A 24,156-nucleotide genomic window follows, 5' to 3' on the forward strand; every position below is an offset into this window, starting at 1 on the left:
CCTATATGTTATAGGTGGAATTGAATCTATATATTAGGTTTGAAGAAAAAAGTATTTTGTTATTGTTATAGCAAAGATGTTTGAGAGCTCTTGTGTTGAGAGCTTAAACTGGCAAGGTAGGTTTTCAGACACAGAGTTGGCATATTGTCATAAAAAGGATTACTTTTCTTTCATTGGTTTTGAGCAACTACTGAAGTGTTGTAAACATGAAGATAACAAAATCTTTAAAACTGTTTTCTTAGACAGCTACAGTGACCATCTAACAGACTTCTTTGCCTTCAAGCTCTCCTCAAAGAAACCCACAACCAGCTTACACACTATCAAAGTGATCGGTTTTGCTCACTTTGATCACATTTCTTTCAAATAATCCCTTCTCTATGAAGATTTTTCTGATTTCACTGAGTTGTCCAGTAGCTTTGATTATCTGTTATATATGCTTAATTTATTTATTTTAACATAGAACTGTACTGACTAACTTATAAATGTGTTATTATCTTTTCCAGACTTCTAGCACAGTGAGGGCAAAATCTGCTAGCCATCTCCACAACCCCAAGGCTAGCATTTGTGCTAGGACAACAGTTTTTGCTACATAAAAGTTTGTCAAATGAAAATAATGATTGAGAGAAGAAGTTAAAACCATTTATAACTAAGGAAAATATTAAAGGTACTGGTAGACCAACTGATTTATTTTGGGGTATACATATAATTTGACTAAGAAAGATAATAGTATCAGAAGTCAGGAATTTCTGTCCTGTCATCCTGTTATTTCCAATTAAAATATGAAGTTTAAAATAATATAAAAATTTGATCTGATACTCAGGAGTAGTTTTACAGCTTTCTTAAGAATTCCTCTTCATTGATAGAATCTTATTGACATAATAAATAATTATTATGCCATAAATCTAGTAGTATCTTTATACTCATGTTATTTATAAGTACTATTTTTATATTGTACAGATTTATAGAATTAATTTGTTGGGTTATACAGTTATGGAGCTTAACTTTAAGTTTGCCTATTCACTCTAATGCCTTAAATTTAATAATTTGTTAAGTATATGATAGAAGATTTTTAAAGTTTGATAGTTTTCAGTTTGGCCTATTAAATAATTCACATTTTACAAATAATATGTATTGTTTATTCATTACTTTATGACAAAAGTCAATTAATTTCTTTTTAGTTATTAATTCATCTTTTAAGGAATTTTTACTGGCCTTATAAATTTCTTTAAAAACTATAATTTTTAACTAGGGTCAAAGTTTAGCATAGATATACATTTGTTTATTGGTATATTTATTGTCACCCAACTTCAATTTTTTTAATGCATATTGGATGTCTGAGATCTAGCCCTGCTTTGAATAATTTCCTCAGGCTCATTTTCTTAATTCTTCCAATGGCAGCCAAGTACAACATCATTAATTCCCAATGCATTCTCATCATTGACAATTTAATTCAAGTGTAGCTTTGGGATGCTATAGACCAGTCCAAAGCACAAAATACTGCTAAGGAAAAAAAAGCTTACCAGTCACGTATTTCATTTTGGGGAGCCTAGGAAGAGACATACTTGAGTCAACTGTAGTTAATAACCAATGCCCCTGATAAGATTTGGCTGTCTTCCCATCCAAATCTCATCTTGAATTGTAATCCCCATAATCTCCATGTGTCCTGGATGGATCTGGTGGGAGGTAGTTGAATCATGGGGCGGTTTCCCCATGCTGTTCTTGTGCTAGTGAGTTCTCATGAGATTTGATGGTTTTATAAGCATTTAGCATTTTCCCTGCTGTCACTCATTCTCTCTCTTTTTGCCCTGTGAAAAGGTGCCTTTCACCATGATTGTAAGTTTCCTGAGGTCTCTCCAGCCATGCATAACTGTGAGTCAATTAAACCTCTTTCCTTCATGAATTACCCAGTCTCATGCAGTTCTTGATAGCACTATGAAGATAAACTAATACAGCCCCCAAACAGACACAATCCTGCTTTAATTCCCACCTTCCCAAATCCTACGTGGCTGCAGATTATATGCAGTGGCTCTTCACTACCTGAAGACCTAGCGTAGTTTCAGAGCCAGGAATACTTTACACCAAAATTGTATTTAGAATTTTGAACCTCATTAGTTTCTTCAAAATCTTTTATCCCTGTTCTCCTTGGTCGCTATCACAAAATGTAAGCTCTACAGCTTGTCTACCATTTCTCACTCCTGCTTCCATATAATTCCTTTTTTTTCTAACTTCAGTTCATTTTTCAGTACCAAATTCCCTCTAGACATTCACAGTATCCAATTTATGCAGGAACAACTGTTTTTTACCCTCAATCTTATAGAAATATTCTTTTACCTTCTATTTTGCTTTACTTGAACTAAAACTTTGCTTCCCACCAAAGAAGTGACTGGTTTGGAGTCATTCAAGTAAAGGATATTAAACCTTCTAAACACCAATCATCAAGACTTGGAGTAGGCATATTGCTTTTCCTAGGTCTACCCTATAGCACATTTTCCCTCCTATAAGGGAAGGAAAGCCTATTCTAGCCTACAGATAGAAGCCTATTTGTTGGCTTCTATCTTTTGCCTATGCAGCATAAGTTCTAATATAGTTCATTTTACTTGTACACAGATGGCTCCCTGGAACCATTCAATCCCATCTCTCCATCATATCAATGCTATCAAAACCCAATCATTTGTCATCTCATCTCCTACAACTGGGTTGTTAAAATGCAGCTTGGGAGAATTGCAATATAGTTATTTAGTCTATTTCAGAATACTCTAGCAAATGCTTAATCTACATGTTTCTCAATACAATTTCTAAAAGCTTGTCTAAGGCCAGTTCAATTACATATTAGTTGTTTTTCGGTGAGGGTTGATATAACACTGACTCCTGTTTTCCAAATTTTGTGTCATCTTGACACAAAGGCAGAGGCTTATCTGGGCACTAGGTGACCTCATCCTTTGCTTGTTTGTTTTCCTTTAAGAGCTGTATGAATTGCTGTGCACTGGCATTTACCTAATTGACATGTCTAGTATGTAACCAATTTTTGCTTTTCCCGCCCATGATTTAATATTCAATCCCCTCTTCTTTTCATTTATAACCCATTTTCTAAAAATTGTGTCTATTTTCATGTTTTCAACTGCCATGGGCCAATAATTATAAATTCTCTTTCTGTAATCCAAACATTCCTTAACACCTAGAAATGAATATCCAACTGCATGAATCTCCATCTGGATGGCCCACAAATACTTTACAGATGACATGACCAAAAACTAAACAAATACTCTTTATCTTAATTTTTTTTTTTTCCTTTTTAGTTCCCTACTTGGGTAAATGGCTGTTTTATAGGATTTAAAGATTCCTATGTTGGCAGAACACAACAGACACTCAGACAGATGAAAGGCAGACCTCTTTGGTGCTTACAACTCCAAATTTGAAAGAAAGTTGCCAAATAGTGACACACAGAGAGTTGCATGTGGGGAAAGGGTAACAGCAAATCCAAATAAGTGAGGACCTAAGTGAGTACCTATGAAATAAGTGAGATAAATCAGCACAGGGTTAGCTAGGTTTCTGAGGCTGCTTGTGAGCTGGCTTATTTGAATAATATTGCAGGCTCTAGTAATCAGGGCTGTCCCTAGTTTTCTGGTTACTTGGACCTGGGAAGATTAGGGATGGTGCATGGTGGCCAAAGTGTGAAAGCCTAATGAGGGAAGTGATTAGAGTGTGGACTTAATGAACTGTGCAGGAAGAACTGATAGGCCTCTACCAGGGCCTCAAAACTGAGTCAAGAACAGTATTGAAAATAAATACATATTTATAGATATCCATGTATGCATAAATATACATAACACACACACACAGTACATATAATAAAATATATATAACAATAGTCAAGTAATTCAGCCCAGAGCCAAATGCTTTTTCGTCTTCATGATTTTATTATTTTTATTTCCAAAGTAGAATTTTTGTTTATTATTATCTTATAGACTCTAATTATTCTAGGTCTGCTCATTCTTCTTAGCTTTGCTAATGTTTCTTCATGTTGTTATCATAGTAAACATTTTGTTTCTAAATATGATTATGTCATTATTGTCTTAAAAATTACCCTTTAACTTGAAAAATTTAACAGATAAAATCTCACCCTGTTTGTATTCTATGCAAAGTCATATCTACCTCTGTAACTTTAACATCAGCTCCTTTCTCGCTCTGTAGTATGTCTAGAATAGTTTAAGAAACTATTTAAGTGAATAAATAAGCTGAATATAACATGCCAATAATAAATTTCCTTAGACAAATTTTTCTGAGCATGCGTTATATTTTATTGATTTACTAGTAAAAGAACAAGCAAGGGGACAGCAAAACTGCTCTTTAGGATAAGGTATAAAAATGGAGGTGTTATATAGATGGGATCAAAGATTAGTATAATATCTTCTATATTTTTGATAATAATTATTAAAGTTTATTTTCACATAGACAAGGATCTGTGTTACAAGAGTATAGTCTCAAACCATTTGGAAGACCGAAAGGTTTTAATGGAATTGGCTGAAGGCAGCCAGTTCTTACATTAGAATTTTAAGTCATTGGGTAAGATTAGGATAATAAAGCTCCCCCAGTTAAGTCTGTTTACCCCACATTCCTTTGTCCCTACTCTAATTTGTTTACTCAGGTAAACTTTGTGCTGGATGACCCTCTAAGGGGGAGGCCGAAGGAAAATCACCCATTAATGGTGTTTATTCTGGGCCCCTGGAACCAAGACCTTTTATCATTCCTAAAACCACGTTTTTAACCCTGTTAATTATACACAAGCCTGTTGACTTCGAACCTCTGTTATTAAATCTATCCTGAATAAATGTGAGGAGGAGCAGCAAGTGGTGGTCAGTTAGCTGCAACTGCCCTCTGAGAGCAGCTGACGATCATCCCTAGCCCACTCAGACTCACTGTATTCTAGTGTATGTGAGTGCATTTTATTCACCTGTCACTAAGTCAAGGTCTGCAGGACAGACCTCCACTGGTGGTGATCAGCATCTCAGGTGGTGACCCCGAAGTGATCAACATTTCAGGTGGTGACCCCAATGTGACACTTGTCACAATTTATAATCTTTTAAAGATTTTTTTTCCAATTTTTGACCCAACCTTATGGCTTTTCTCTGAATCCTTTTCAAATTATTATACTTGTCCTCCACCTATTAATATTATTTATGGAGTCTAGAACTCTTAATGGTGCCTAAGGAATATTGAAATTCACACTACGTATAAAGAAAAGATGTTCTCATTTTTCTACTTTCTGTATCCCTGTAGAATATTGGCTGATAAAATATTTCCTCATATATTACTGATTCCTTAGCCTACCTTAAGCATGCATGTAGGCTCTGGTCATTTGAAATGTACTTATGCGTCACAAAAATCACTATCATTACTGTCACCACAATGACCTGCAGGTGCATATTAAATTTTTCCTACACAAATTGAATACAAACTGCTATCCAATTTGCTGAAATGGAGAGAAGTTTAATAACTAAGAACTCTGCTCAGAAATTTCTTGATTAGAGAAGGATCATATGCCACCTATTAAATAATTAGAATAAATTATAAGTTTATAAAATTTCAGAACAGAGGTGTGATTAGAAATGGCTTCACAGAGGATGTAAAAGATAAAGACAACAGAGTTTAGAAGAGTAGAGACAGCAAAACACATTTCTAGTAGAGTTTATATCCACAACCCATGTAGAGGAAGATGAGCAGAGAACTCTGGCAGAGATGAACAGTTCTGAGGAGTAACTGGGTTATAAAGTGAAAGAGGCACATTGGTGCTCAGTGGTAGGGGTACTAGACATGAAACTGACAGTTTGGAAAAGTTGGTTGGGCACATTTGAAATAAAAATAACATGAACTCAAATGTCTTTTCTGCTGCCTTTATGCTAACTGACATTGGGAATTAGGTTAACTCTTTCTGTTTTAATTTTCTCATCTGTAAAATGACGGTAACTAATACGATTTCTTGTTAGGTGTTTAGCAAGGATTAAGAGTCTTGGCAAAATGTATTTGAAGACAGTATTGCCTATTCTTATTTATTGTGTTCCTATTATTTCTGAGCAGAGAGATTAAGACAATTTTCTAGCTGTTTTGGATACTTTATGGTTCTTTAATAAAAGGAGCTAGGACTCCTTAGATAAACGGCCGAGGATAGGACTGGGGTGAGAAATATACAAGATGAGTATATGCTCTATCTTGTAGTGCCAGAAAAAAAAAAAAAACTGAAAAAAGTGAGGGGATTATGCCAAAGGATACAGAAGCCAACTTAAAGAGTTACCAAAGACCAACACTGGATTAATTCGAGTAATAAACAAAGTAGTATTGGTTTATAAACCTAAGTATAAAATAAATATCCATGAGTCCATACTGTCATACTTAAATAACTGAATACCAAGAAAGTAGAAGAGAATAGACAAATTACCTGTGCAGGAGAATTCCGAATAACTTATGTAAATACCTTGCCATCCGGGAGGCCAAGTGTCAGTTCTTACTTCATTAAGTGTGGACTGCACATAAGAACACCCTTCCAAAGAGCACATATAGAAAAAGTGATAAAAGAGTAACATTACAGTGGAGAAATCTGACACACACTATCTAAGGCAAGTGATCAATATCAGCATCAACAATAATCAGTTGTAAATCATGTTAATAATATACTCTTGATATGATGTGACATGAATGACAATTTATCTTTGTGGAAAATTTCCAAAAGCACATAGGCCAGTTAATTTATGATGTATGCATCAGAAAAATCCCATTTGAGAATATTCTACAAAATATCTGATCAGTACTACTGTAAACAGTGAGGGTCAACAAAAATAAGGAGAGTCTAAAACACTATCATATCCAAGAGAGCCTGAGGAGACATGAGCGCTAAATGCACTGTGGCATCTTGCGTGGGCCCTGAAGCAGAAAAACATTAGAAAAAAAATCTAAGGAAATCTAAATTTAATATGGACCTTTATTAATAACGTGTCAATAAAATATAATTTATTGTAATAAATGTGTCATGCCAATGTGAAATGTTAATAACAGGGTGTATATACATATAAACTGTGGGGTATATGAAAACTTTTTGTAGTATCTTCATAATTTTTCTGTAGGCTTCAATCTATTTTAAAACATAAAGTTTATTTTTAAAATTGCACATGTTTGTAATGTGGTTATATATAAACTATATACATAATTTATCTAAATATGAGTTTTATGAATTCAGTCTCATTGCCTTATATTCATACTTCAGAGCAACATAGTCAAAGGAAGAACTCATTTTATTTTTCAGATATTTCATTAAACTCTACCCAGACCTTAAGGGAATGTTAGACCAGTGGGGCTATTTTGAACTAAACAAATAAAATAAAACAAGCCTCAGGAATATTGCCTGCATTCTATTCCTACAGCTGTAATTTCTTCCACCACATATATGTTTGTACCCTAAACTATTAATTATAATGTAAATTATATTGAACAAGAAAATGATTTTTTGTAAGGAGAGAGTTAATTTGTTACTATTCTATAGCATTGAGTAGAAATAGAATTATTTGGAGAGAACCATTGATAATATTTTAATATAATACTGGAAAAAATTATTATAATTAAAATAATAATGGTGTTTGTTTATGATTTGGCATAGCAAGTTCTTAGAAATTTTTATCTGCATTTCTAAATTAGATCAGTTGCAATAGGCATGATAATTGCTTATACAATTATTAAGGGAATAATAACATTTTTTATCAAGGTAATCAACACTGCAGTATTAATTATTTAATCCATTCAAAGTGAAGAAAAATCCTCCAGCTAAACTGATTATTGTGTTCTCTCTTTCTCTAAATAAACATACAGAAATGTATTTGTTCTCTTTTTCTCTAAGTAATCATACAAAAAGGCTCTTACTGAATAGCCATAAGTGGACATTCTTCATTTAAATGTAAAAAGCACTTATTGTAGAATCTCAAGTGTCCTTGGATCTATGCTGAGAGCAATTGAAGCTGCAAATGCAAGATATTTTCTCCAAAGAAATTAAGACTCTGATAGAAAAAAAAGTTCTTTTTTTAAAATACCTGAGAAAAATATCTCAAAATAGTGTATGTATGCACAAATGTGTGCTATTAAGCATGAAGATTTAAGAAACAACAATCTTTCCTTTGTAAGGTTACTTTAGGAGATGTGAGATAGAAATAAAAAAGAAGCCTTTGAGTAAAGAAAAAAAGTATTTTAATGCAAGGAATGAGAAGGCCAAGGTGAGGGCCATACAAAGCAGAGGTGAAATAGCATGAGGAGATTGAGGAGCAAATTAAGAGACAGCCTAGAGGAATTACCCTGGGAAAGAGTGAACCATGCGGGGAGATAAATATAGATAGAATGTCAATAGCATACAAGAGAAGTTTTCAACTCTGGCTGCACATTAGACACAGCCCCAGGGATATTGAATTAACTGGATAGGGATGATACCCAACCACTGTTACTATTACAAAGCTCACCAGATGATTGTAACATGCCGCAGGTGATAACCACTCATTTGAAATGTTTTTTCTCAAATTTTCGCATATGGGATCAGCATCACCTGGAGACCTTGTTAAGACACAAATTTCTGGACACCCAAGAGTTTCTGATATATTAGGACAGTGGTAGGTGCTGCAATATTTCATATCCAACAGGTTCTCAGATGGTGCTGATGCTATTGGTCCAGGGACCACATTGTCAGAACCACTATTCTACCACAGTGTTGAGGCATTTGGGGATTAAGGTAGTTAATAGGAAACCCATGAAATTTAATCCAGCAGCAATGAGAAACAGTTTATATAGTGTTTTGCTACTAAAAGTGTGGGCAACAGATTAGCGGCATCTTAGGTCCTAGCCCAGAGCTTCTGAAACAGAATCTTTTTTCTTGTCTGATTGCTCTGGCTACAACTTCCAATACTATGTTGAATAGGAATGGTGAGAGAGGGCACACTTGTCTGGTGCCAGTTTTCAAAGGGAATGCTTCCATTTTTTGCCCATTCAGTATGATATTGGCTGTGGGTTTGTCATAAATAGCTTTTATTATTTTGAGATACGTTCCATTGATACCTAGTTTATTCAGAGTTTTTAGCATAAAGAGTTGTTGGATTTTGTCAAAGGACTTCTCTGCATCTAATGAGATAATCGTGTGGTTTTTTTCTTTGGTTCTCTTTATGTGATGGATTACGATTATAGATTTGTGTATGTTGAACCAGCCTTGCATCCCCAGAATGAAGCCAACTTGATCGTGATGGATAAGCTTTTTGATGTGCTGTTGCATTCGATTTGCCAGTATTTTATTAAAGATTTTTGCATCAATGTTCATCATGGATAATGGCCTGAAGTTTTCTTTTTTAGTTGTACCTCTGCCAGGTTTTGGTATCAGGATGATGTTGGTTTTATAAAATGAGTTAGGGAGGGTTCCCTCTTTTTGTATTGTTTGGAGTAATTTCAGAATAAAGATATTCAGTTAGGAAAAAAGGGAGTCATATTGTCTATTTACAGACAACATGATTGTATATTTAGAAGACTCCATCGTCTCAGCCCCAAATTTCTTTAAGATGACAAGCAACTTCAGCAAAGTCTCAGGATACAAAATCAATGTGCAAAAATCACAAGCATTCCTATACACCAATAACAGACAAACAGAGAGCTAAATCATATGTGAGCTCCCATTCACAATTGCTACAAAGAGAATAAAATACCTAGGAATAAAACTAAAAAGACATGTGAAGCACCTCTTCAAGGAGAACTGCAAAAAAACTGTTCAAGGAAATAAAAGAAGACACAAGCAGACAGAAAAACATTGCATGCTCATGGTTAGGAAGAATCAACATCGTGAAAATGCCATAGTACCCAAAGTAATTTATAGATTCAATGCTATCCCCACCAAACTACCATTGACCTTTTTCACAGAACTGGAAAAAAACACCTTAAACTTCATATGGGACCAAAAAAGAGCCCACATAGCCAGGACAATCCTAAGCAAAAAGAACAAAGCTGGAGGCATCATGCTGCCTGACTTCAAACTATACTACAAGTCTACAGTCATCAAAACAGCATGGTACTGATACCAAAACAAAGATATAGGCCGATGGAACAGAACAGAGGCCTCTGAGGCAATGCCACACATCAACAACCATCTGATCTTTGAAAAACCGAACAAAAACAAGCAATGGGGAAATAATTCCCTGTTTAATAAATGGTGTTGGAAAAACTGGCTAGCAATGTGCAGAAAGCTAAAACTGGACCCCTTCCTTACATCTTAAACAAAAATTAACTCCAGATGGATCAAAGATGTAAACATAAGACCTAATACCATAAAAACCCTAGAATAAAACCTAGGCAATATCATTCAGAACATAGGCATAGGGAAGGACTTCATGACTAACACCAAAAGCAATGACAAAAAAGCCAAAATTGACAAATGGGATCTCACTAAACTTAAGAGCTTCTGCACAGCAAAAGTAACAATCATTAGAGTGAACTGGCAACCAACAGAATGGGCAAAACTTTTTGCAGTCTACCCATCTGACAGGGCTAATATGCAGACTCTACAAAGAACTAGAATAAGTATGCAAGAAAAAACAACCCCATCAAAAAGTGGGTGAAAGGTATGAACAGACACTTTTCAAAAGGAGACATTTATGTGACCAACAAACATATGAAAAAGTGCTCATGATCACTGGTCATTAGAGAAATGCAAATCAAAACCACATTGAGATACTATCTCATGTCAGTTAGAATGGCAATCATTAAAAAATCTGGAGACAACAGATGCTGGAGAGGATGTGGAGAAATAGGAACACTTTTACACTGTTGGTAGGAGTGTAAATTAGTTCAACCACTGTGGAGGACAGTGTGGTGATTCCTCAAGGATCTAGAAATAGAAATACCATTTAACCCAGCAATCCCATTATTAGGTATATACCCAAAGGATTATAAATCTATCTATTATAAAGACACATGCACACATATGTTCATTGCAGTGCTGTTTACAATAGCAAAGGCTTGGAACCAACACAAATGCCCATCAAAGATAGAATGGAAAAAGAAAACGTGGCACATATATAGCATGCAATACTTTGAAACCATAAAAAAGGATGAGTTCATGTCCTTTACAGGAACATGTATGAATCTAAAAACCATCATTCTCAGCAAACTGACACAAGAACAGAAAACCAAACACCGCATGTTTCACTCATGAGTGGGTGTTGAACAATGAGAACACATGGACACAGGGAGGGGAACATCACACACTGGGGTCTATTGCAGGGAGTATAGGGGGTGGATAGCAGGGGGTAAGGAGATTGGGGATAGATAACATTAGGGGAAATACCTAATGTGAGTGACGGGGAGATGGATGTAGCAAACCACCATGGCATGTGTATACCTATGTAACAATCCTGCAAGATCTGCATATGTACCCCAGTACTTAAAGTAAAAAATAAAAAATGAAACAGTGTCTTTATTTTGGCCAAGGCGCCCATCACTCCTTGCACGCAATTTGTCTCTTCAAATTGAAAACCACCTACCTGTGTCAAAACACTGATGTTACTCTTCTCAATGATTGAGAAGCATTTTTTTACATCCCACCTTGGATAAGATTTCTTTCCTTGGTACTTTTACAAAATTACTGTCATTTAGGCAAGGGCTATTATGCCATATTTTATTTAAGATCTAATAAATCTGAATTATTGTATGAAACACATATCACCCTTAAAGTGAAATATTTGGGATACATGAGATAGCATTTTCCTCTTCTTTAATCCTTACAATAGTTAAAACTGTTAAAACATCCTTAACCCCCTCTTCGCTTACCAGTTTCTTGAAATTCTTCAATGACATTTCGGTCTATCCTTTGACATACACACAGGCATACACAAACACTGACACAAACAGAAACACTGATTTAGCAGGACTGTGGTAGGTGCTGAAACACACAGTTTAAGAAAACTTACATAGAATTTGTTTGCAACCGTACCACTGTAGTTCAATAGACTATTAAAACATAGGCTTTGATAGCCTTTCTCAGTGGAAAATTTTCTTCTTTGTGGAGGAACACATATTATTTACTAAGTCAAACTTCTTTTTAAAAATAATGTCCTCTAGCTTATAAGTCACAAATATACATTAAAATATTATATTTCACATTGCCTCTGCTCCTTTTATTTTTATTTTTTGTTTTCTTCCATGACAAATTTAGCTTCAGAATGAAGTTTTTTTTCTGATAAATTAGATATATTGTTGTGTAACTTATTTCAAAACTGAGACTTTCTTTTTGCATCAGGGCTTAATTTAATGCCATGTTTCTCATATTTTTTCTTTCTGCAAATACTTTATACACAGGAACCATTTTGCATATTTTATCAGAAAATCTTGGTAAAAGCAGAAAGAGACTGTATGAAATAGATTTAACTCCAAGGGGGTAGAAAACAGCAGCTGAAAAATGAAAATAATCGACAGACAAAGCACCTGGCAAATGATGCTATGGCAGGAGGAAGCGGCCCTGGATTTAGAAACAATGTCAGCAGGAGTCTGGAAATAATAACTATCTTATTCTCGATGAGGAAGTAACTGTACTAGCAAATAAATGAACCACTGCAGAAACTAGTAATGCATTTATCAGTAATAAAATCAGAACTAGAAGATAAAAAGGCATAGATTTAAAAGAGAATAAAAAGACAGCAGCAGTCAAAATAAACTACCACCATATATAGAAACAGTGTTTATTCATTTTAAAAATTAATTGGGCGGTATGCCAAGCAAAATTAAAAAAGAATTTTAAAATAATATTTATGATTATACTGGGTTTGACTCAACATTTAACTTCACAACGATTGCAGCATATAGAGGCACCGTAAAAATTTAGAAGATAAAATGTCTCTTGGTCCCACTTAATCTCTGTTTATGTGGATGTCTAAAGATGAAAGTAGATATTACTTACAGCTCATTTTTCAATGAAGTTTTCACTTTTAATAATAATATTTATTGACCATCTACAATGAGTCAAACAATGTAAGGGATAATTCATATATCTGATAACTGATACTTACGGGCAATAGTTCAAGGAAAGTTTAATATTTCAGTTTTACAAATGATTAAATTGAGGCTAAAATTGATTAAACAGCTTACTGTATATCTGTCTAATTCCAAAGTCCATACACTCTCCATTCTCTAACAATAGCTGTTTAGTCCTACTCAAATATGAACAAGGTTTCCATTCCATGCTTACTTGAACATACTCTTTAGAAAANAGTCCATACACTCTCCATTCTCTAACAATAGCTGTTTAGTCCTACTCAAATATGAACAAGGTTTCCATTCCATGCTTACTTGAACATACTCTTTACCAAATGCTAATTACATGAATCCATTTAACTTGTCAGCACTTCACTTAGAATTCTTATTCCTCTTGTTGTTTCATTTTTAAGCAATTATATCTTTGGCAAGTGAAAGATAGAAAGACGACTATATTGACTTAAAGGAATCGTTTTGCCAGAATCACTCCTTTGAAATTCTGTGTATTTCATATTAAGAATGTATTTTACATTTAACAGTTCACTTCTCACATAGCAACATAAAGCATTTTAATTCATTGTAATTGTATTTTAGCAACAATAAAGTGTACTTTTTTCTGCAAAACATGTTTTAAAATGTTACATCTCACAGTAAGCAAATATTGATGAAAACTTGATTTCATTACAAAGCACTTGATTGTTGCTTAATGTCATCCCACATTCACATAGGCGTGATGATTATCTTGCTGGCATGAGTCCTGGGACTAGCCCTGTTTGGGTAACTTTCTACTATTTCTAAGTATAAAAGTTCTAGTTTAAAGAAGATTTGCTTTAAACTTGGACTGATTTTTTCCTGGCAGATGGATTTTTCTTATTCAGGACACATACAAACATTTTTCACTGAATAGCAATATTACAGGAATGTCACTCCCCTTGGAAATTTACAGCAAAACTGAACAAAATAGTAAAGAGAAGAGAGGGAAGCCCTAATGTCAGGGTGATTGATGGGAGGGATGACCTGGCAGAAAACACAATTCCTTGTCATCTGAATACAGAACAGAGGAGAAGGAGGTGACCTGGCACAAAGAGAGGAGCAGGAGGGAAGGACTTGAAGAAAATCCAATTTTAGGAAAACCTCTGCCAAAAAGCACTGCAGTGTGCCCCTGAGAATTTCAACTCCAGAATGAGAGCTATGTGGCATTTTAAAATAGGCCTAAGTGACTTATAACTGTAAAGCTATAACAAGAATTCATAACTTTAAGATTCTATTTCTCTAAGAATAAAACTAACCCAGCTTTAATGAGTGAGGAGGAAGAAGGGAAATACATTGATGGAGATGCTACAACTGTCAGGGTCGCTTTTTGTGTTTCTTTGATATTGCTTAACTCTTCAGTAATTTACAGTTAAGGTGATTATAATTTCGAGTACTCTGCAGGGTAGATACATATGCATGCTGTGAGTTATAAAATGGGACATTTAATAATTTCACGTATGTTTCTTTCAGACATACCTTAAATTCTCAGGCACACCTATTAACAATATCAGAAATCTTAATAGATCAAGCTCGATTACGCAACTTTCTGAGTTAAGCAGTCCTAGTTTGAATCCAGGCTTTACCAGCTATTAGCTGTTGACTTTGGACAAGTTATTAATCCCTCTGGGTCTCATTTCCCTCATCAATAAAATGTGGTAATTATAATGTCTATTTTGCATACATATTCTGGTTTCGAACAGTTAAAAACAAATGAAAAGACCTCAATTCTTAACTATGATAATGATTATATTAATGCCATTATAATTTCAGTATTGTATTATTAACATTATTGTCCACCCCTTCACCTCCATTTTTTACACCAGGAAGTTTTAAGGACAGTTGTTGAAGAAAAGTCTTCTGGAATCACGAAGTCTGTCTCCAAATCCTAGCTTTGTTACCTACCAGGTTAGAAACCATAGAATAGTAGCTTCATTTATCTCAACTACAGTTTCCTTGCCTGTAAAAGAAGGTCAGTGGATGACTTAACTCACAAATCAATGTGAAGATTACCTGTGATACTTTTGCTAAAGCATATTGCACTATAGTATGTATTTAATAAATAAACCAGATATCTGGCTGCTCACCACTCCCAGAGAGATTGAATCTTTGGAGCCTATTTTTAAAAACTAGCTCCTGTGGAGAAAATTGAATTTTTGAAATGTTATAACAGTGAAATCCTCACTTTTTCACTCTGTTTTCTAACCTGGGAGTCAAATTAAAATAGAATTATTGGTAAGATTTTCTAGTGTATAATATTTATATTCAGAAAACTAAACAGCACAGCTATATACCTTGCCTTATTTTTTAGGAGTTCCTAATTTCCTGCTCTCTCAGCCTGATTCTTTCATCTACAATCCCATATCATACCCTATCTTCTAGAGTTCTGTCAATCCTGCCTGACATAAATACACAGTGGAACTCCAGATGCAAGTCCCTAACTGAGATTTATATTTTAAACAACAAAGTTTAATTTAAAAAGAGATTGAACTAAAAATGTCAAGTGGAGGAGAATATGGGTGATTCAAGACTTTTTAGTAGCTACTGAAATTGAATGATAAAAAGAACCTCTAAGGCTCCCATGAAATAAAATTTTCTGGTTGATGGGTGTGAGATAATTCAGTAAGAAATGTACAACAGGAACTTTTCGTTCTGCAGTACCTGAGTCCCACAGCAGCTTGATGATTGAAAGACAATGTGGTCCATTGGACTTGCACATTAAATCCTGCAGGTTTTAATCTCATTTTTATTATTTATAGCTGAGTAATGCCAGGTTGGTTCTGTAAACAATCCAAACTTTATTTTTCTCTTTCAAGAAATAGAGATGGTACTAACACCAGGATGAAAATATCTGTAAAAGCCCATTTCAATACCTACTTAATCATGGCGCATATTCAGCACAATATTTTTCCAAGTTAACTCAGTTGCAACTGCATTTCTAGTTTTCATACTTTATGTATTAAAAAAAAAGCTTCTCTTAGAAACAACATGATCTTTCTTAAAAACAACATATAAAATTGACTTGAGACATCGAATAATCACTCCACAATCATTGGAACTAGAGTATAATAAATAATTTTTAAATATTTTAACATATGGCTATGAAAAATTATCTTTTTCCTGTACATTGGAATACATTGTAATACTTTACTCAAAAGTTAAAATAATGCTTTTAATTATAGTAACAGTTTGGCTTATAAACATAATTTTTTATTATTTTTTTTACTTTACTCTTGTTTCACAATCATACCTGAAACTGTGAGGGGCTACTTTGGTACAATGCTATAGAAGCAGCCATTGAGTACTGGGGTAGAGTTCAGCCAAATAAAATTTTACAGAATTAGAGGTCTTTCAGCATTGACCCACATCTTGATAGGCAAGATTTTCTTTAAAATTGTACTTCTTTAGTGTATGTAAATATCTGATTAAAGCAAACTAGTGAACTAATGAATTATCTTTAATTTAGTAAACAAAGGAAATGGTGTTATTGCTTTTAAAATAATCTATGTCTTTTAAAATATGTATGATTTTAAGTTTTGTATAAATGTAACAGTATTTTTGTATGGAAATGACTTTGATCATAATATAAGTGATTCAGAAAGATTAACATTGAACATTGGGGACTAAAGTATAAATAAAAAAGATTGAGTTTTCTAATTGTTCTTTGCCTGCTCTATGTAACAACACACTGTTGGGAATTTAAATATCTACCATTAACTATTACTATAGCTCCAGCTGTAGACCACATGCCAAACTTGTAAAACTGTAAGAGATCCTCATAAATTACTATTTAAATAACTCTGTTTAAAAATTGCAAACACTGACCTGCAGACAGGCTAAATTTATCCAACGTAACATAACTATGTCAGAAGTCTTTATTTATCAATGTTTTGCCATTAATTTGTCTTTCTGCATGTCCCATGACTTTCTCATTTATTCACCTCTTCTTATGTGCTATTCATTAAACTTATTTACCATGTATAGTTAACAATGTACTTAGATTTGGTATACCAGTTCTCTGAACAGTATCCATTTTTGCTTTAACTTTTATTGATTGCGAAATTTTCTTGATGATTAATCTAAAATGTCCATAATCAGAGACCAGCAGATGTCTTTCAAATACTTCATGTAGTTGTCTGCTTTCTCAATTCACCACTTTTTCAATGTTTAAAAAACAGGCAATTCATAGACAATGCATTATGTACACTATTTATAAATAATATATAATTGAGTTTTTCTATTATTTATAAATACTTTTATTTCTTTATCAATATAGTATATTCAAATACTTAAGTAGCAACTAAAATTCCAATTTCATATAAAAACTCCTTAGATTAGAAGTGGAATAGATGGATAATATATAACTTCAATACTTCTAAAGTTCAAATTTCTTAGTTCTATTGCAGAATAAGTTCCTTAGGTAGAAAGGATGGAGAAAGACAAGAGTAAAAGGGATGGTGTATTCTTCAGTGGAAAGCAGAGAAAGGTCCCATCAATTAGGTTTATTGTGAAAAGTTGAGAAGGTGATAATCCTAGAAATTGCTTTTAATCCAATATGAGGTTTAAATCAGTATTAAACTTTGATGCAACAAATAGCCAGCAGATAAAATAAAATGTTTTTAAAATAGCATTTTGGTGAACTTAATTTGACAGTGAAAATTTTTCAGATGAGATTACATATTTAGAATGCAGATAGAAATACTATGAGAAAAATGCTTTGTTTTACATATTTAGTAAATTGTGGAATTACTGAAAAGGATTAGTTAGTAAAAAAAAAAAAAAACTGCTAAAATTTTCAATCTGTTCATGTACACTGCCCACATTTTCCACTAGATATTTTAACACATTTATCACAGTATACTGAAGTCCCTGTCTGATAGTTTCAACAACTGGACTATTTCTGTGTCTGATTCTGCCAGTATTTTTATTCGTTTTGTGTCTCATGATTTTTTATGTGATGCCTGGTAAGTGTTGAAGAATAGTAGATGTTGAAGTAAATAGTATTTACTCTTGGAAATGAGCATGCCTTCTTTTCTGTTAGACTGCCATTGTGGGGCTCAAATCAATGCAATTGGAAGTTGGATGTCATTGGTGTTTTGTCACTATCTCCATTTTTACTGCCACACAGATTGCAATTCCACCAACTGCCTAACATTTTGTTGTGTTTGAATTCAAGCTGGAAGGTAGAGGATTTCGTCAGTGTGCTTTGTCTTCCTTGTGCTATCAACTGTCCCTGTCTATTTTTTCCTGGTTTGCCCCTCCCTCAGCAGTCTGCTGCTTCTGCTCTTTACACAGTACTAGGCCACTTAAAGGGAAAGGAGGTGTAGTTTGTTGTCCCAGTCTTGGTTCACTCTTAGGCCCTCTGAACTATGTTTTGTGGGTAAGACTTTCTGAGAGTTCCTGCTGCGCTTATTCGTGGTAACTAGACTCTTGGAGAGTCCCCTAGATCCTTCAACATTTTTTTGTTTAGACAGTCTCACTCTGTCACCCAGGCTGGAATGGAGGGGTTGCTGCAATCTCAGCTCACTGAAGCCTCAACTTCCCAGGCTCAAGCAATCCTCCTGCCTCAGCCTACCAAGTGGCTGGGATTATAGGCACATGCCACCAGGCCTGACTACGTTTTGTATTTTTCTGGAGAGACAGAGTTGCCTAGCTAGCAACTTGCCTAGCATGTTGCCTAGCTAGTTTCAAACTCCTGAACTCAAGAAATCTACCCTCCTTAGCCTCCCAAAGTCCTGGGATTTCAGACATGAGCCACTGCACCTGGCCCCCCATTTTTTTTTCTTTGTCCTCACCAAGAAAGACAGAGTAGTTTGACAATTCCATTATTCAACCAGTTGCATGTATTTCCCTGTAAGCATGACCCTAAGCCAGGATTTTGAACATTCCCAGGCACTGATCAATTCGTTAAAATTGTGGCCCAAAACACTGAGAGATTAGCTCTGTTGCTAAACACGTGAAAACTAGCACTGACCCTGAGCCAAATTTCTTAAACCCTCATATAAATCCATAACTCAACCCCCTTGTTGTGGCTTGGACTGATCACCTTGACATCTAGTGCTTCTTTCTTTGGAATCCCAACCAGCCCTACCTGGGACAGTTTGGGCAGTCCCTTGCAGGAACGCTCTTGCTGCTGCTTTTGAGATGACTCCCATCATGCATATAGCTGGTTGAAACAACTATGTGATTTACCTCTGTTTGATCTCAAGGGCCAGATTACTGTGAGTGCTGCTGTTCCTCTAGGTCTAGCCACTTGGTGTGAGGGGGAGGGGCCTCACTCGAGGCTGGTGCTAGGGGATGTCTGCAAAAGGCTCTGTGATGTGACCTGTCCTCAAGTCTCCCAGCAGCGAGTAACAACACCAGCTCTGATAGGATTGGCAGGGGAGTGTCATTGGCATATACTTTGTGAGATTCCTTGGTTACAAATAGCCTTAGTGTGTTGACTTTCTCAAGTGCCAATTGTAGTGCTAATAAACTTGTGGACAGGTAGGTTCAGGACCTCCCGGTTAGCCAGAATGATGTAAACAGTGGTAATAGCTGAGGCCACACACATGTTTTCTCTTTTCCAAGTGCTGTGTTATTATGCCTAGGATGCTGTAATGGACTATGTTATTTGGGCTTCAGTCAGGAGGTGGCACTTGCCAAAAAGCACAAGCTGTGGTGGTATTGGTGGAATTTATGTTTGCTTTATGTTACCCAGGGGAGGTACTTTGGCTTCTCAGGCAACGGGCAGACCCATGGAACTCCCAAGATTTTCTTTGGTGTTAAGCCACCAGGGTGGATGGAGGGGAAAATCTGGGTGGGGGCTGGATCAGGCAAGTTCACTCTCTGGCTCCACTTGTGCAGGCACAAGTGACAGCCCCAGTGGGAATGAGAGCGCAGTTCTCTGGCCACTGGGCTACTGTTCCAGGGAGGAGCACAGCTGCCTCTGCTGTACAGAAGAGTCCACTTGGGGAGTGAGTAAGTCCACTTGGGGGCTTACAGCAGCAGTAAGCCCCACCTAGCTCCCACACATTCGCAAGGCGAATCTCACACCTGCAGTGTTCCACTACAGCAGATAACTAGGTTCCAGGCAGTGTGCTCAGAACTTAAAACTGCCCAGGCCACGAGACTTCCCTGCAGAAACAAGAACCAACGCTTCCAGTCCACATTCCTCCAGTTTGCCTGTGAAGCAGGGGTGTCTAGCTATTATGCCTGTGGCTGCAGCACAATTTCCACTCACCTCTTGGTTTTTCCCAAGGTGTTTTATTCTTATTTGAGGTTATATCACGAATCTCAGTTGAGAGCTTCTCTCAACCTTTGCTGCCTGAGTTGGCTGGCAGACTTCCGTGAAGTCTGCAATGTAGGGTCAGGTATGGGTTCCCTTCTTCCCCACTGGAAACTGGGAGTGCACACAAAGCCCACCTCAAAGCCTCTCCTTTTTATATACTCCCCACTGCTCCCTAACTCAGCTCCAGTGCTGGGTAGGCTTAAGGACTGGATTGCCAGGTTCCCCAGTGGTAGCATATAGCCCAAAGTCACTTTATCCCCCTCTCACACTATGGGTATTCACCTAGCTCACAGTGTAGGCTGCAGCCTGATGTTTCTTTCAAAGGGTCAGTGGTTTCTTTTAGTTTAAGTTCCTGTGTTGCTTCTTAGGAAAAGTTCAGTGTGATTCTCTACACACTATTTTGTCTTTCCAAGTGGAAGAGGCATGCCAGCAATGCCTCCAAACTGCCATCCTGGAAAAAAATTAGTCCTAATTTTTAACATAAAATAATAAAAAATTACAAATAAGTAAAGTTTATAGAATAAGGATATAAAGAAAATAGTTTTTGTACAGCTGTACAACGTTTCTGTTTTAAGCCAAGTGTTATTACAAAAGAGTCAAAACGTAAAAAGTATTAAAAAGTTTTTAAAGTAAAAATGTTATATTATCCTAAGGTTAATTTATTATTGGATCAATAAAAATATTTTAATAAATTTAGTGTATCCTAAATGTGCAGTAGCGTACAGCAATGTCTAGGCTTTCACAGTTACTCACCATCTACTCACTGACTCATCCAGAACAACTTCCAGTCCTGCAATATTCGTTCATGGTAAGTGCCCTCTACAGGCGTACCATATTTTATTTTTTATACTGTATTTTTACTGTTCCTTTTCTATGTTTAGATACACATTTACCATTGTGTTACAATTGCCCCTAGTATTCAGTACAGTAGTGTTGCACAGATTTATAGCCTAGGAGCAATAGGCTATAGCAAATAGTCTAGACGCATGAGAGGTTATACCATGTAGGTTTGTGTAAGTGCACTCTATGATGTTCACATGATTTCCTAACTACACACGTCTCAGAACATATCCCCATTGTTAAGTGATGCATGACTCTATCAGAGAAGTATCCCCTAAAATCTAATGCTTATGTTAAAACTCACTTTCCTCATAATAAACACTCACTTACTTTGCATATAACTCTCTCAAAGCTCAGTGACTAACTCATTACACAAAGCTATAATGAGCGCCAAACATAAAGGTCCCTGGATTTTCCTGTACTCCTTACAGTAGTCTGTCATTCTTGATCCATTCAACATAATTAGCAAGAGAACCAGCCTAGCCATTAAAAGCAATAACTTGAATTTTATAGAATATAATATAGAAATAAATGTAGACCCAGATGACCCCTTAAAATCTCTTCCTGATAACTTATAACAGTAAAAGAGACATCAGGGATGATAAATAACCTACTGAATGTTACACAGACGTATATGGCAGGGCTAGAAACTGAACATACCTAATTTAATGCATTTTCTTCTGTTTTTTATAACATGTCTTTAGAAAATAACAATTTTTTCTGATAGTTAAGAATAAAAAGGATATTTAGAAAAAATAATATAAGTTGATTGTTTTAAGATCACACAGACACAGACTCAAGCATTATGATATAGTTTCTAATGTTAACTTGTACTTATGTTTCTTTAGTGATTAACTCCAATGGTTGCATATAAATTCCAAAGGATGAAATTTTATGGATTTAACCAACAATTCTAAAATAATACTTTGCTTCAGACTATGTTTAAAGATTTAAGTTAACGAGGAGTAAATACAAATAGAAATTCATATGATGCATGAATTTATTCTATTTTAAACTGGGTTCTCCCTAACTTGAACATATTTCTCTTAAAGGTGGACATAATAAATTGTCTTACTAGTGCTTAGATAGTGTCATTCAATTAGTAGATGCCCAATGTGTGTTGTTAAAGATGAATTTAAAATGAACCCTGTGAGACTATTGGTCACATGCCTCAGTTTAAGGATGAATGATGTCTCCAGTACTTGTAGCCTCAACCATTTTCCTTGTCTCCTTGTCAGTCTTCCTTCTGCAAGTTTAACAAAGATTAAATGAACCACATAAATTATTAATACGACTAACCCTGGAGAATATGTATTCTAACAAACATCAAAGCCTTAAGGTAAATTTGTAAATTCCTGGTATGGAAATGCAGACATCAGTAAGAATTAAGGGAGAAAAACAGAGATATTATCCAGCACCTTGCAGTCACCCTATAGTATGAAGAACATGGCTCTAAATTATCAATTCTTTGCTGTTATTTGATGACTTTCAATTTACACAAAGTATCTATTGCTTCAGTCTTACTGTACCCATTGGAAGAAATAGTTCCATTTTAGAAATGGTTTGAGTTATTTGCAAGAAATGTATGTCAAAAATAGCAAAATAAGTAACGCTAGCAATTTTTTCCCAGAACAGCTAGTGTCAGTTTTGTAACTCCCTAGGGCAGTGAATTTGAGGCTTGTGAGCTTGATAATGCCAACCTGAGGCAATTCTATTGGACAGAATCTTAGGTGTTCTCAGATAACCTGAAGGGACACATATTGTGTAAGATGTAATTTTCGGGTTGTAAATTACTTTTAATCATTACTATAAGATTTCCCAGTCTAAAATATTCTGCATACTTTAAAAGTAATGCTTTTTTTTGTTAATCTTGGAAAGCCGGGAGAGGATTAGAGGGGTGTGTGTGTGTGTGTGTGTCTGTGTGAGTGTGTGTACATACCTGCATAGACGGAAAATAATTGAGACAGTCTTTTTCTATTTAGAAATAACCACTGGAGGGAGAAATCAAAATTGATGATTGAAGTATGTGTTTTAGCCCATTAACAAATTTAAATTCCCAGATTCCCCTTCTGTATGTACCGTCTAAGATGTGCTAAGCTCCCTTGCTTAGTGTGGCAGCCTAAGATAATAACTTAAATCTATGAGTTGAACTCCCCCTCCTCATATTGTGAAGGAAGTAAAATTTCTCTGAGTGGCTGAAATTGAAAATTATTAATTTTCTATTGTCTGGAAAGTGACATTTATCAAGGCAAGGATATGACAAGTATTTGGAACAAACTTGGTCTCTTGGGTATGTGTATATGATCTCCTGGTCCATAATCCTTGGTCTCAGCCAAGTTTATCATGGAGGCGCAGTCAGCCTTGTTCATAGATGGATCTTTCCATTTGTGCATTACAAAATTACTTCATTGGAGTATTTTGGTGGTGGATATTCATAAACTTGCGAACAGTGACCTCATCTTATTCACTAATTTGACATATCTGAGGCTGCATTAACATAAGTTCACTAAGATATTTCATGCCATTGATGCTGAAAAAAATCTCTTGAAGCCTGTAATTGATCAATCTAAAAACTCATGCAACTTAAAACACATGAGCACCACAAAACAGTCACCTGACACGCACATGCATTTTCCTTCTGTGTCAGCTGGCATACATTCATTCATTTAACAAATAATAATTTAAATGCCTACTATGTTCTTGGAGATGAAAATATAGAGTTAGACAAAATAGTTGAATCTCCGTCTTCTTTGATCTTTTATGCTTCTGACTTCCTTCTTTCACACCTGTACCAAAGTGGGTTATCTCTAACCAGACATTACCAGAACACTACCTTTTCTAACAGATTAAAAGTGGTCATTCTGCTTCCCGCTGGGACCAAGCTGTAAATGATTCAGGAATCCTTCTCAGTTTGGGCTACATTTGATGGTACTTGGTTTATTAATACACTATTCGGTTCTTTTATTTGTTGTAATTACTTTGCA

This window comes from Cebus imitator, unplaced genomic scaffold (genome assembly GCF_001604975.1).
Source record: "Cebus imitator isolate Cc_AM_T3 unplaced genomic scaffold, Cebus_imitator-1.0 Scaffold557, whole genome shotgun sequence".
Taxonomy (NCBI): domain Eukaryota; kingdom Metazoa; phylum Chordata; class Mammalia; order Primates; family Cebidae; genus Cebus; species Cebus imitator.